The sequence below is a fragment of the Crocodylus siamensis genome, chromosome 1 (assembly GCF_052110815.1).
Source record: "Crocodylus siamensis isolate JL-2025a chromosome 1, ASM5211081v1, whole genome shotgun sequence".
Classification (NCBI taxonomy): Eukaryota; Metazoa; Chordata; order Crocodylia; family Crocodylidae; genus Crocodylus; species Crocodylus siamensis.
This window is the reverse complement of record NC_143395.1, coordinates 247772627-247784141: the sequence shown is the minus strand read 5'-3', so window position 1 is coordinate 247784141 and position 11515 is coordinate 247772627.

The window sequence follows — 11515 nt, the reverse complement described above, 5'->3', positions numbered from 1 at the left end:
TGACAGCAGACAATTATTTTAAAGAATGGAGAGCTGTAACTATTCTGTTGCTAGTAGAACACCAGAGAGGAGAAGTATGGAAGGCAGGAAAAACACTTCATCCCTAGGGTTTCACCTAATGTGAAAACAAATCTGGTGATCCAAGAGAGGAAGAATCACTTGGATTTACAAGGAAGCAATGAGTTTAAAAGATAAATGAATCAAACATTTAAAGAAAAGGAAACATCTTTTCAACATATATACCGCTTGAGAGAGAGACAAGATATAAGTAGCATAATGTTTGCAGTAATGGACTTATAAGTCATTGGGTTTGCATAAGCAAAATGGTTATCATAGCAATAAATGGCATTGTAATTCATTATGCTAATAGGATGTGTTAAGAAGTTAATTTATATACCATGCTTACTATAGCATTGTAGAAGTATTTAAGCAGAGATGTCTTTAAACTTTCAAATGAGCTAATTATATTTGCTACCCTACCCTAATATGTATTCGGTAAAATAATATCAATAATAGCATTTAAATTACTCAACCATGTGATACATCAGTATGCGACTATTATGATGTGCCCCAGTGTGATCTGAATGCCCAATCTGGTACAATTCTCATATCAGAGTTGTGTGCAGATGGGATACATATATATTATAAACTAGGAAGTCTACAAAATGTTCAGTATTATTTACCCTGATAAAAGCACAATAAGCCAAGTTCATCCTTGGTGTAACCCCACTGGCTGAAATTCATTACAAAAACCAGTATTCAGTGACAAGGGATACATATGTTGGCATGTAAGCATAATTCAAAATGTGGGAATGAGCAAATGCTGAATGTGATTTTTGTCAACAGGCCTTTTTAAATGAGGGTGGAATGACCTTTATATATACTGTAATAAGTGTCCCTAATCCAAAAATATTCCCAAAGTACAGTGTGGACTCTAAAGCAAAGATTTGAAAAATAAAAACAAAAAATCAGTGCACATAAACAAACAAACAAACAAAAAAAATCAGAACCTAATACTTTAGCAAAACTAAAAGATATTACAGGTTAGGCTCACTATAAGAAAGGTCTTTAAAATTATGTTCATCAACCACAGAATGGTCTTAAATTGAATCATTAAAATATATGGCCACATTACAGATTAGAGCCTTAACAAGGACACAGCAATGTACAAAAGGACATTTTGCAAATTCAAAGCTGTGTCAAATGCAGCTGAGGTAACATATAACTGAGTATCTCCATGCAGACTGTGAGTACAAGACAAAAACAGAGATGGAACATAATTAATTGAGGAACTTCTACAAATGAAAACAAATAAATTAAGATATCATATTATTTTGTAATGTACTAGGACTCTGGTGACGAGAGTTATTGTATGATAATTTGAATCCCAGTTCCTGTTCCTATAGAGATATTTTTGCACTGATTAAGTATTTGCTATTCTAAGTTTGGAACAATTCCAGAAGAAATTAATATTCTACCATAGGGTTCTCCAAGTCTTATGTAGATATGGAAAACCCATGCACACTTCTTCACAAATACCTTTCAAGACTAAATTGAGTCATAATATTCACCCCCAGGTCCTATTTAACTGAATAGTTATTATATAACACCACCACTACTAATCTTTATAAAAGAAGTGGATAGATACCTGAAAAAAAAATCAGTAACAACATTCTTGAAAGCAATCTAAGGACGTATGGGTTGGATGAAGGGGCTGTAAGGTGAATAGAAAACTGCCTGGATTGTTGGGATCAGAGGATAGTAATCAATGGCTTGATATCTAATTGGCAACTGGGATCAAGTGGAGTGTCCCAGGGGGTGGTCTTGGGATCGGTTTTGTTCAATATCTTCATCAGTGACCTGGAAGATGGGATGGAATGCATCCTCAGAAAGTTTGGAGATGACACCAAGCTTGGGGGGATCAGTAGATACACTGGAGGGGGGTAGGACTAGGATTCAGAAAGACCTCAAACCTACAGGTTGGGGACCAACTGGCTAAGCCAAAGATCTGCAGAAAAGAACTTTGGAGTTACAGTGCACAGTAAGCTGAATATGAAGCAACAGTGTGCCTTTGTTGTGCAAAAGGCTAACATCATACTGGGCTGCATCAGTAGGAATGTTGCCAGTAGATCAAGGAAAGTGATTCTTCCCCTCTGTTCTGCACTGGTTAGGCCACATCTGGAGTACTGTGTCCAGTTTTGGGCCCCCCACTACAGAAAGGAGGTAGACAAATAGGAGAGTCCAGCAAAGGGTAATGAAAATGGTTAGGGCACTGGGGCACATGGCTTATGAGAAGATGCTGAGGGAACTGAACTTATTTGTTCTGGAGAAGAGAAGACAGAGCAAGGATTTAATAGGAGCCTTCAACTACCTGAAGTGTGGTTCCAAAGAGGATTAAGCTAGACTGTGCTCAGTGGTGGCAAATAACAGAACAAAGCACAATGCTCTCAAGTTGCAACAAGGGAAGTTTAGGTTAGATATTAGGAAAAACATTCTCATTACCAGGGTAAGAAAACACTGGAGCAGGTTACTCAGAGAAATTCTGGGATCTCCATTTTTAAGACCCAGCTAAGTAAAGCATTGGCTGGAATATTCTAGTTGGGGATAGTTCTACTTCCAACCCTAATTTTCTATGTATAGTGTCCTGGAACTCACTCACACTTACTAGCAGTAAGAAAGGCTGAGCTAATAATAGTAAACCCCTTTCCAACTATGAACAGTCCATATCTGAGAAGGCCAATAGTCTTTTTCGTAGGTAGAGTACATTGGACATCATTCTGGTTACAACTTCTCAGAACAATAAGATTTCAGTGTTCTCCTTAATGCACTAGGGAGAGATCACAGTGATAAATGCAGTACCCAAATATCTTTCTTCCCTGCCTTTTTGTTAAAAATAAAGAGCAAGGTCCTTACCAGATTCAGGTGCAACAGAAGAGCTGTTGTTTGTAATAGTGTCCTATTGACTAAGATAAATACATCTTTCCACGTTCAATGAGTTTCAGCAACCAGTCTTGTCAAGTTGAGAAAAAAGACAGGGAGACTCTTTTTTGGCTCCCTGTATATACCTAGAACATAAGATAGATGAGGTAAATCTGAAACAGCATACTTTACCATTTGGACATACCTCCAAAATGCGTAGGAATCAAAACGTTAGGTATGTCTCAGGCGGTCTTTGTAAATCCTCAAAATAAAATAAAAATGCAAGTGGGAAAGATTTACAGTATGATGGAAAATTTTCCTATATCAGTCTTTCAACATTTTATATAAACACAGTTTATATAGCACAAAATACTGATTAACTTTTCTACCTGCTGGAATATGCACATCCAACTTCTTGTAAAAAGCTATTTGACAGCTATTTGCCATTTCAAACCTTACAGAATTCTGTAAACAACTGCACTAAACACATTTCTTACTTCTTAGTCATCCAACACAGACATAAGAATGACAACCTCAGCTGTACTCACATATCTTCTGTTTACTGGTTCCTAGAGTGAAATCCAGAAGTCTTTTGAAGCATCTAAGCTGCATCTACAATGCATGGAGAAAATTAGGAACATTAGAACAGGATCATAGTTTTTCCACAGGTTCACTGAGCAGGTAGCTTGCTTAGGACTGAAAGGACATGCTGCCTTTTGCTTGGGTTTTATCACCCTGAACTCTCTCATAAAAGCATATATCTGTATTATTTGTTTAATAAAACAGCAGAAGTATGTTTTCTTTTAAGTTATAGCTAGTGTTATTATATATAATACATAGACAGTCCCAGGAGAAGAGACTGGAATCCAGGTCTTCTCCATCCCATGTGAATAAACTTTCTAGAGAATTATGCTCTCTCTCGCACTCTTTTTGATTCCATACAGTTTCCATACAGTTGCCTTCATTTAAATAGAAAGCATGGAGATTATAACAGCCAAGTTGTTAAGGCCTTCTTTTAAGACCAATTCTGGGGACCAGTCCTGGTACATGGGGGCAAAAGGGAACAATCCCCAACATGCAGGAGCAGGAGGGGCAGTGCTGGGGCCAGGGACCAATCCTGGACACACAGGGCTCAATCCCAGCCCTGCCCTCTCATCTGGCCCTCAGGACCAAAAGGCTGAGCTCCACTGGCACAGGATATTAAAGTGGCCATGAAAACTGTGGTTGATCTGCTGTCTATCAACTCAAGTGTCCTACACAAAAAATAAGCTCCTTGATGATAATGACTTCATCTAATATGTATGATGTAAGATTCAGAATTTCGTTTTATCTCCTGATCATGTGATACATTCTGCAAAGTTAGAAAACAGTACAAAACCATCCCAAAGTTTTCTTAATCTATCTTCCTACTAACTTATTCTCCATAATTGGAGGACTTGGCAAGCAGTATGATGTTAGAAGCTTCCTCAGACTAGAGTGACCATGCATCCTGGTTTGCCTGGGACAGTCCCAGATTCTGAAGGCCGATCTCAATCAGTTGGTCAAAAGTCACAGGCTGGGGTCCAGCGGGGAGGTGTAGCAGGATGGTGCACCAGGCAAGCAGACACCACTGCCAATGCAGAAGCAAAGCTGGTAAAGTAGACTTCCTTTTTAAAGTGTGGAGCCCAGAAATGGATGCTGTATCCCACATATCTGAAGAAGGGTTTTTTATTGTCCTTGATTCCTGTAAGCAGCTTCAGCTTGGTTTCTGCCTTGTCTTTTCTGGTCCACTCCCTTCAGGTGTGGGCCAGTGATACATAACCTCCTTAGAGGTATTTGTCATCTTCCAACCCTTATAAGCTTCTCTTTCAAGATTAAGGAGGTCCATGAGTTCCCTATTGAAGCAATGGGGTCTCCCAGCCCTTTTACCATCTTTCCTCTGGGCTGTAATGGACTTCCCTTGTGCTTTTAGGATTGAGTCCTTAAGGAGTGACAACTCATCATGGATTCCCCTCCCTGTCCGATCATGATCTCTCAGGGCTAACCTCCTGAGCTTGTGAAAGTCGGCTTTTCTAAAGTTGAGGATTTCTGCATTGCTGACTGATTTACCAGCTTTGTGATGGATAGAGAAAATGATCAACATGTGATCACTGTCACTAAGGTTCCCTTCAGTCCACAGGTTGCTCACTAGATCATCCCCTTTGGCCAGAACCAGATCCAGCAGCACCTTACCCCTTGTCAGCCTGTAGACTTCTTGAGTCAAATAGAGCTCATTAATGCAAGCAAGGAAGCTTCATGACTAATCAGATTTGGCTGAATGCTCTTCCCATGAGATGTCAGGGTGGTTGAAGTCACCCATGACAACATGCACTGAGAGTGTGCAGCTTCTTCTAGTTCCCTAGAGAATCCATGGTCAAGCTCTTTCTCCTGGTTAGGAGGTCTGTAATAGACCCCTACAGTTATATTCCCCTGACCATGTTCTCCCCATATTCTAACCCAGAGGGTTTCAAGACACCCTCCTTGCATCTGCTTGTAGAGAAGTATACTGATCCTTGACATAGAGAGCTACACCCCTGTCCTTCCTCCCAACACAGTCCCTCTTATACAAGGCATAGCCATCTATACCTGTGGTCCATTTATAGATGGAGTCCCACCAGGTCTTCATTATCCCTATGAGATCATATTTGTTACTGCTTAGCAGAAGGGCCAGTTCCTCCCATTTGTTCCCCATGCTACTGGTATTTGTGTACAGGCAACTAAGCTTGCTGTTGGAACTCCAGGCTTCTTTGTGCACTTAGGAGACTCCTGTACTTGGGCTGGGGTCAGAGTAAGTTCCTTTGTGTTACCTGATCTGCTGAGTATGTGCCTGCCACTTCCTGGGCTTGCACTGAAGCTGGTTACAGGAATCAAGGACTATAAAAAACTCTTCTTCAGATATGTGGGATACTGCATCCATTTCGGGGCTCCACACTTTAAAAAGGAAGTGGAGAAGCTAGAGAGAGTGCAGAGGAGAGCAAGAGAGAGTGCAGAGGAGAGCAACACACATGACCAGAGGTCAAGAGAGCAGGCCTAATGAGGACAGGATGAGAGGCATGGAACTCTTCAGCCTGGAGAAGCATAGACTCAGGGGGGACTTGGTGGCAGCCTGTAAGGGGTGTGCATCAGGATCTGGGAGCATGATTGTTCACCAGAACACCCCAAGGGAAGATACAGTCAAATAGTCAAAAACTGCTGGAAGACCATTTTAGACTGGACATAAGAAAAAAACTTCTTTACCATCCAAGTCTCCAGAGTCTGGAATACACTCTCCCCAAAAGTAGTGCAAGCACCTACTCTGGGCATGTTCAAGAAGTGTTTGGATGATTATCTTGCTGGGGTCACTTGACCCCAACTGACTTCCTGCCCTTTGGGCAGATGGCTGAACTTGATGATCTCACAAAGTCCTTTCCAGGCCTAATGTCTATAAAATACATGAAATCTATTAAATCACCCCACCTATATATACCTATATAGACCAGTTTTTAAGAAGAGTATACAATTTCTGTTGCCTTTGACACTATTTCTGGAGCTTTAGCTGCCAGATTGCATATCTTATTATTACATTCCAGAACTAAATGGCCACGTCAGGGACCATTCTCCATTATGAAAATTTGCTACGCTAGCTAGCCTGTAGCTTATTTCTAATTAGGGGATTTTCAAGGCATTTGCTGCAGTTCTCTTTATGTATTCACCCAGCTTTATTATGTGGATTCAATCAGTGGAAATAGAGCCAATGTTTAACCTATCTGGCTAGGTACGTGCAGTCAAAAAGCCTCAGGCTGAATCAATTCAGTCTTTGCAAGTTAGTCTAAGCTGCAGAGATTGAACTGGGAAGCAAGAGAACAGACATTCGCTTTTGATTGAGGAAATGCAGCAACATGTCTTCAGTGGCCCAAGCCAGAAACTGGGGGGGGGGGGGCGGCACTAGAGCACACCTCCCAGTCTGCCAGCTCCAAGGCTTTCCCCCACTTCCTGCTTCAGTGGAGAGGGCATGGGCAAGCCCCAGCCCAGAGCTAGCTGGAAGGTCTGCCTGGGTGGGTGGGGCACAACCTACTAGGCTGAAGAGGGGGTGGGTGGGGAAAAAGGCATTAAATTTATAAAAGTTTGAACAACAGAAGTCCTTTCTCTGATGCAAGCATGTATTAACAGAAGGGAATAACACTGCTGTCCTGCTGGCTATGATCATGGACTACAAACCCCAGAGGCACCTGGGAGCAGGAAGAAGTAGTGATGAGCAACCTACAGAGTTTTGCTGTTGTGGGTCTGGACTGCAAGTCCCAGAGATATCAGGGGCAGCAGGAAGAGGAAGTAAACATGGCCTATGCTGGGATGTGGGGGAACTGATTTAACTTGAACCAGGAAGGGGGCTTGGACAGCAGTTTCATAAGCTAGTTTGACCTGAATCAGTTAAGTCTGATACTACATTCAACCAGGTTTCTCTTAAACCAGTTTCAGCCATTTTGAAACTAGTTTATATACACCGAACTTCTGTTCTGTTCAGGGCTGTCCTGGGGGGGAAGGGGGCATGAATTGGGGCGATCACCCCAGGTCTGGTGCTTTGGGGGGGCCCACAGAGCCAGGTGGAGCAGCAGTGGTGCAGAGACAGGTGCACCACTGCCCAGCAGCTCACTCCCCCCCACCCTGCTGCCTCCTCCACCAATGGCAGTGGCAGCTTCTTCAAGTCCAGGGTTGTGGGATCAGAGCAGGAGTAGGTGCCCACATGGGATGATTTGCCCCAGGCCCCATACCCTCAGGCTTAAACCAGTTTCTGAAGATTAAAACCAGTCTATATGTAACTTCCGTCCCTAGTCTTTATTTTGCAAAGCCTCTTTTTAGTCCAAGCTATTTTGCCTGCCAGTAATATTTTATTTTAGACAGATGTTTGTCCTAATTTTTCCCCACTTTGTTTTAGATGATATATGGTCCCTTTTTATTGCTTTCTATGACTGTGCAAAGTTAAATAATCTTGCTAATGCCCTTCTTTGGCAATTGTAGTTGTTTTACTCTTTTGAATTCTTTTTACCATCCTTAGAGTATTTTAGTTTCTTTGTAGAAGACCAAAGTTATTTGCCTATATCTGGTACTCTTTATCAGTGTATATTCCAACACCGCAAATTAAAAGAATAGTTAGCTGTAGGCATGTACTGGGGGAGAAGGCAATACTCAATAGCAGGCAGAGAAGGAAACATCTGTACTGGGAACTATGACTATGGAATGCTGATCTTAAAGAGTTCTTACTCCACCTGGTAGATAGCAAGTAAAAGTATTCTGACAGCTAGTTAGCACTTAAGATGTGTAATTAGTATCTTCTACATGCAAGATATTAAATAAGAAATGTAATGATTATTATGATTCATAGGTCATTTGGGCAGTGTTCATGTATTGAACAAATTGCCAAAAACTTTAAGTCAATAAAAAATAATACCCACCATCCAATTTGGAGTTTTCTCTCTCCACCACTCACTTGCCACCCACATTTAAGCAACTGACATTGTTAAAAATAATTGCTAGGACTGCATGATTAATTTATATCTAATTTTTAGAAATATTGTATTTCAAATAATTCTGGAACCACCATCTCTCTCATTAAGCTGCAAATAAATATAATTTACATGGCGTTATTAACTACTATCTAATGTGCTGTGTTCGGTCACATAATAAACTTTCAGGATTTAGAAAACTTGAAGGGTTTCAAACCATTTGCACACAAAATTAATAATAAATTGTTTAACAGAAACCCTTGAGGGACAGCAGATGTTACTGGCTAATTAATGGAGATCCGACCTCTGATCTATTGTAATCATCTTAAATAAAACTAAAACATTTAACCAAGCCAACATTTCAGCACCTTTACTAAAAAATAGCTGATTCTTTGAAAAGTTTCACAGATGATGGGAAGACATTACTATATGTTATAGAAATATGGTACATAAAATCAGAAGTATAATTCTGATGAACTCACATGAATATACATTAAACAAATATCCACATTGCAAAAATCAATCATAGAAATTTTAGCAAATGCTAACAATAGGATTGTTTATACATCCTCCTTTATGTCCTCTTGGGCGCATACGTTATGAACATATATGACTTTATTTTCATTGGGCAAAATTCTGGATGCAAGACAAATAGTGCTCAGAAAATCAGACGCATGTTCAATATTTATTTTTACTATCTGTCAGTGTATGTTCACATACCTGACCTATTACACCTGTACTGAACACGGAATATGACATTCTTCTTCTGTGAAGTAGGGCTACATTATTAACTGAAGTTTACAAATAGGAAATCAAGGCAGGGAGGAATCTGAGGCCAAAATGAAAAGGAGAAAAAAAACAGTTAAGATTGAAGGCCAGATTGAAGAATGGATTTAGGCATCTAGAACAGGACTCGGCAGAATCCAAAATTGTAATCCAAATCAAACCAACCAAAAAAACCCCCCAAAACCAAACCCTGCCTAGCAGCTAAATAGCCTGAAAGGATTTACACTTAAGAGAAATCTTTCTGACCATCTCCAACTTAGATGCCTTGTTCAAGAGTGGCAGGAGTTCAGATGTTCTTAGAATCCCTTTTTTAGTTCGCTCTAACCACTTCTAAACTCTAATATATATTTGATTGTCCTTCTGAGGCCTCTTTCTCCATGTACTGGATACAGGTCATCAGTTCCTAATTCTTTTTTTGGATTCTCTTTTGAGGTCCAGGTGTTTAAAGGTTAAGTGCTGAGGCATCCAACTGGTAGGTATGTATGTGTTGTATTAGGTTGAGCCCTATGAGATAAATCCTGCAAATGTTTGTATATGCCTGTACTTATCTTTACTAGCATGAATATTCCCAGTGATTTCATTAGCATTATTCACTGTAGCAGTTAGGCATATACACAAGTGAATTGTAGACTAGTTTTTGATGTCCAACTTAAAAGGGCTGGAGCACTTTTCTATTTCTATAACAAATTAAATCCTGCACATAAAAAAAATCTCATTCATCATGCAACCTTTCACCATTCCTTTGTTTGTATGATCTCTCTTAATCTGTTCTATAACTAATAAGCAATGCTAATGAAATAAACTTTTTTTACAGCCACCTATATCAACAAGCCGCCATATCAGAAGTCTGTCTGTTAAATGGTCAGTTGCTATCAGCTGGTTGGTAACTTGGCAAAACCCCAGTAATCCAATTTATAAACCCGGATGGGACAATTATGCAAAAGTGCTGGGAAAATAGTATGATTAAGGGTCAATCTAATGATAATACATCAGCTGAACCCACAAGGGGTTCAGCTGAACTAGGTAATAAGAAATAATCATTATGGGGGCATACATGAGCAATTGAGATGACCCCATGTATTATATAGAGTGAGTTCAGAAACTGTGATTGATACAAACTTTAGTTTTATAAATTATTAATCAAGATCAGTTGGATTAGAAGACTCATCAAGAAGATTAACTTGAAATTTCATCCATAATAAGTTCTGTGCTGCCAGCTATATCATTTAATGTAATGCTTTAGTTGAATGAAGGTATAGTATAACATTTTCAGTGAAGTCATTTTACAGTGTATACCGCAGACTAATGTGCCTTAAACACATTTCATTGCATACCAACCTAGTTTATATTCCAAACTCAAAAACCCTTATCTTAATTTTGGAGAAGTCTAACTTTAATAAAATGATATGATATATATCTTTGCTTTTAAAAACCTTCATAATTGCTAAATCAAAGGGTCTACTTAATTCCCTAGACTCACAGAATTAAATCTGAAGCAAAGGTCATTGGAGGAGACTTTAGATTAGAATGAGTAGGAAATTAAGATCTTAAAAACTAGTAAGAATCATAAGAAGACAATGTGAAGTAGGGAAACTAAAAATGCATGAAAAATGCATATATATCAGAGGGATTGCTTCATCAAGCACATTGTTTACAAGAATGCTTGTAACAGAGCATCAACATATTGGAGTCCACAGTATGCTAGCTAAATTTATCGAACGTAACAGAAGGATTACATAAAATATCAAAGATGTTTATAAATATAAGCAGCAGAATAACATTTGCACCAGTCATCAGAAAAGCAGGGAAACATTTCTTGCATCTGAAGTTCATAGTATAACAAGAAAGCAATGCATAACAACTGTGAGAGTATTAAGGTAAATTTCTAAGCCGAGATGATGTAGACAAAAATCAAGAAAACCAAAGCACAAACTGAGATTCAGCTGGCAATAAAAAAACCTTCTAAAAATATGTTAAAAGACCAAGAAAATTGAATGTGGAGGAGGAGATAATGATGGATGGTCTGGAGAAGGCTGAAGAGTTTAATTTCTTTTTTTACTTCAGTCTTTAAAGAGAGAAAGAAAAAGATCAACTACTAGATGACCTGAAAAGTTAGTAGCAAAGAGAATGGAATAGACAACCTAAAGTAAGGAAAGGACAGTTTAAATAAGTTGGAGACTACTTAGCCAATATGGTTTTCTTCAAATTAGCAAGCCAGTTGGAGTTCATCCAAGAGAACTCCAAGAAATGGCTGAGGTAATCACAAAGCCACTGGCTGCAATCTTTGAGAATTTATGGAGATCGAATGGAAA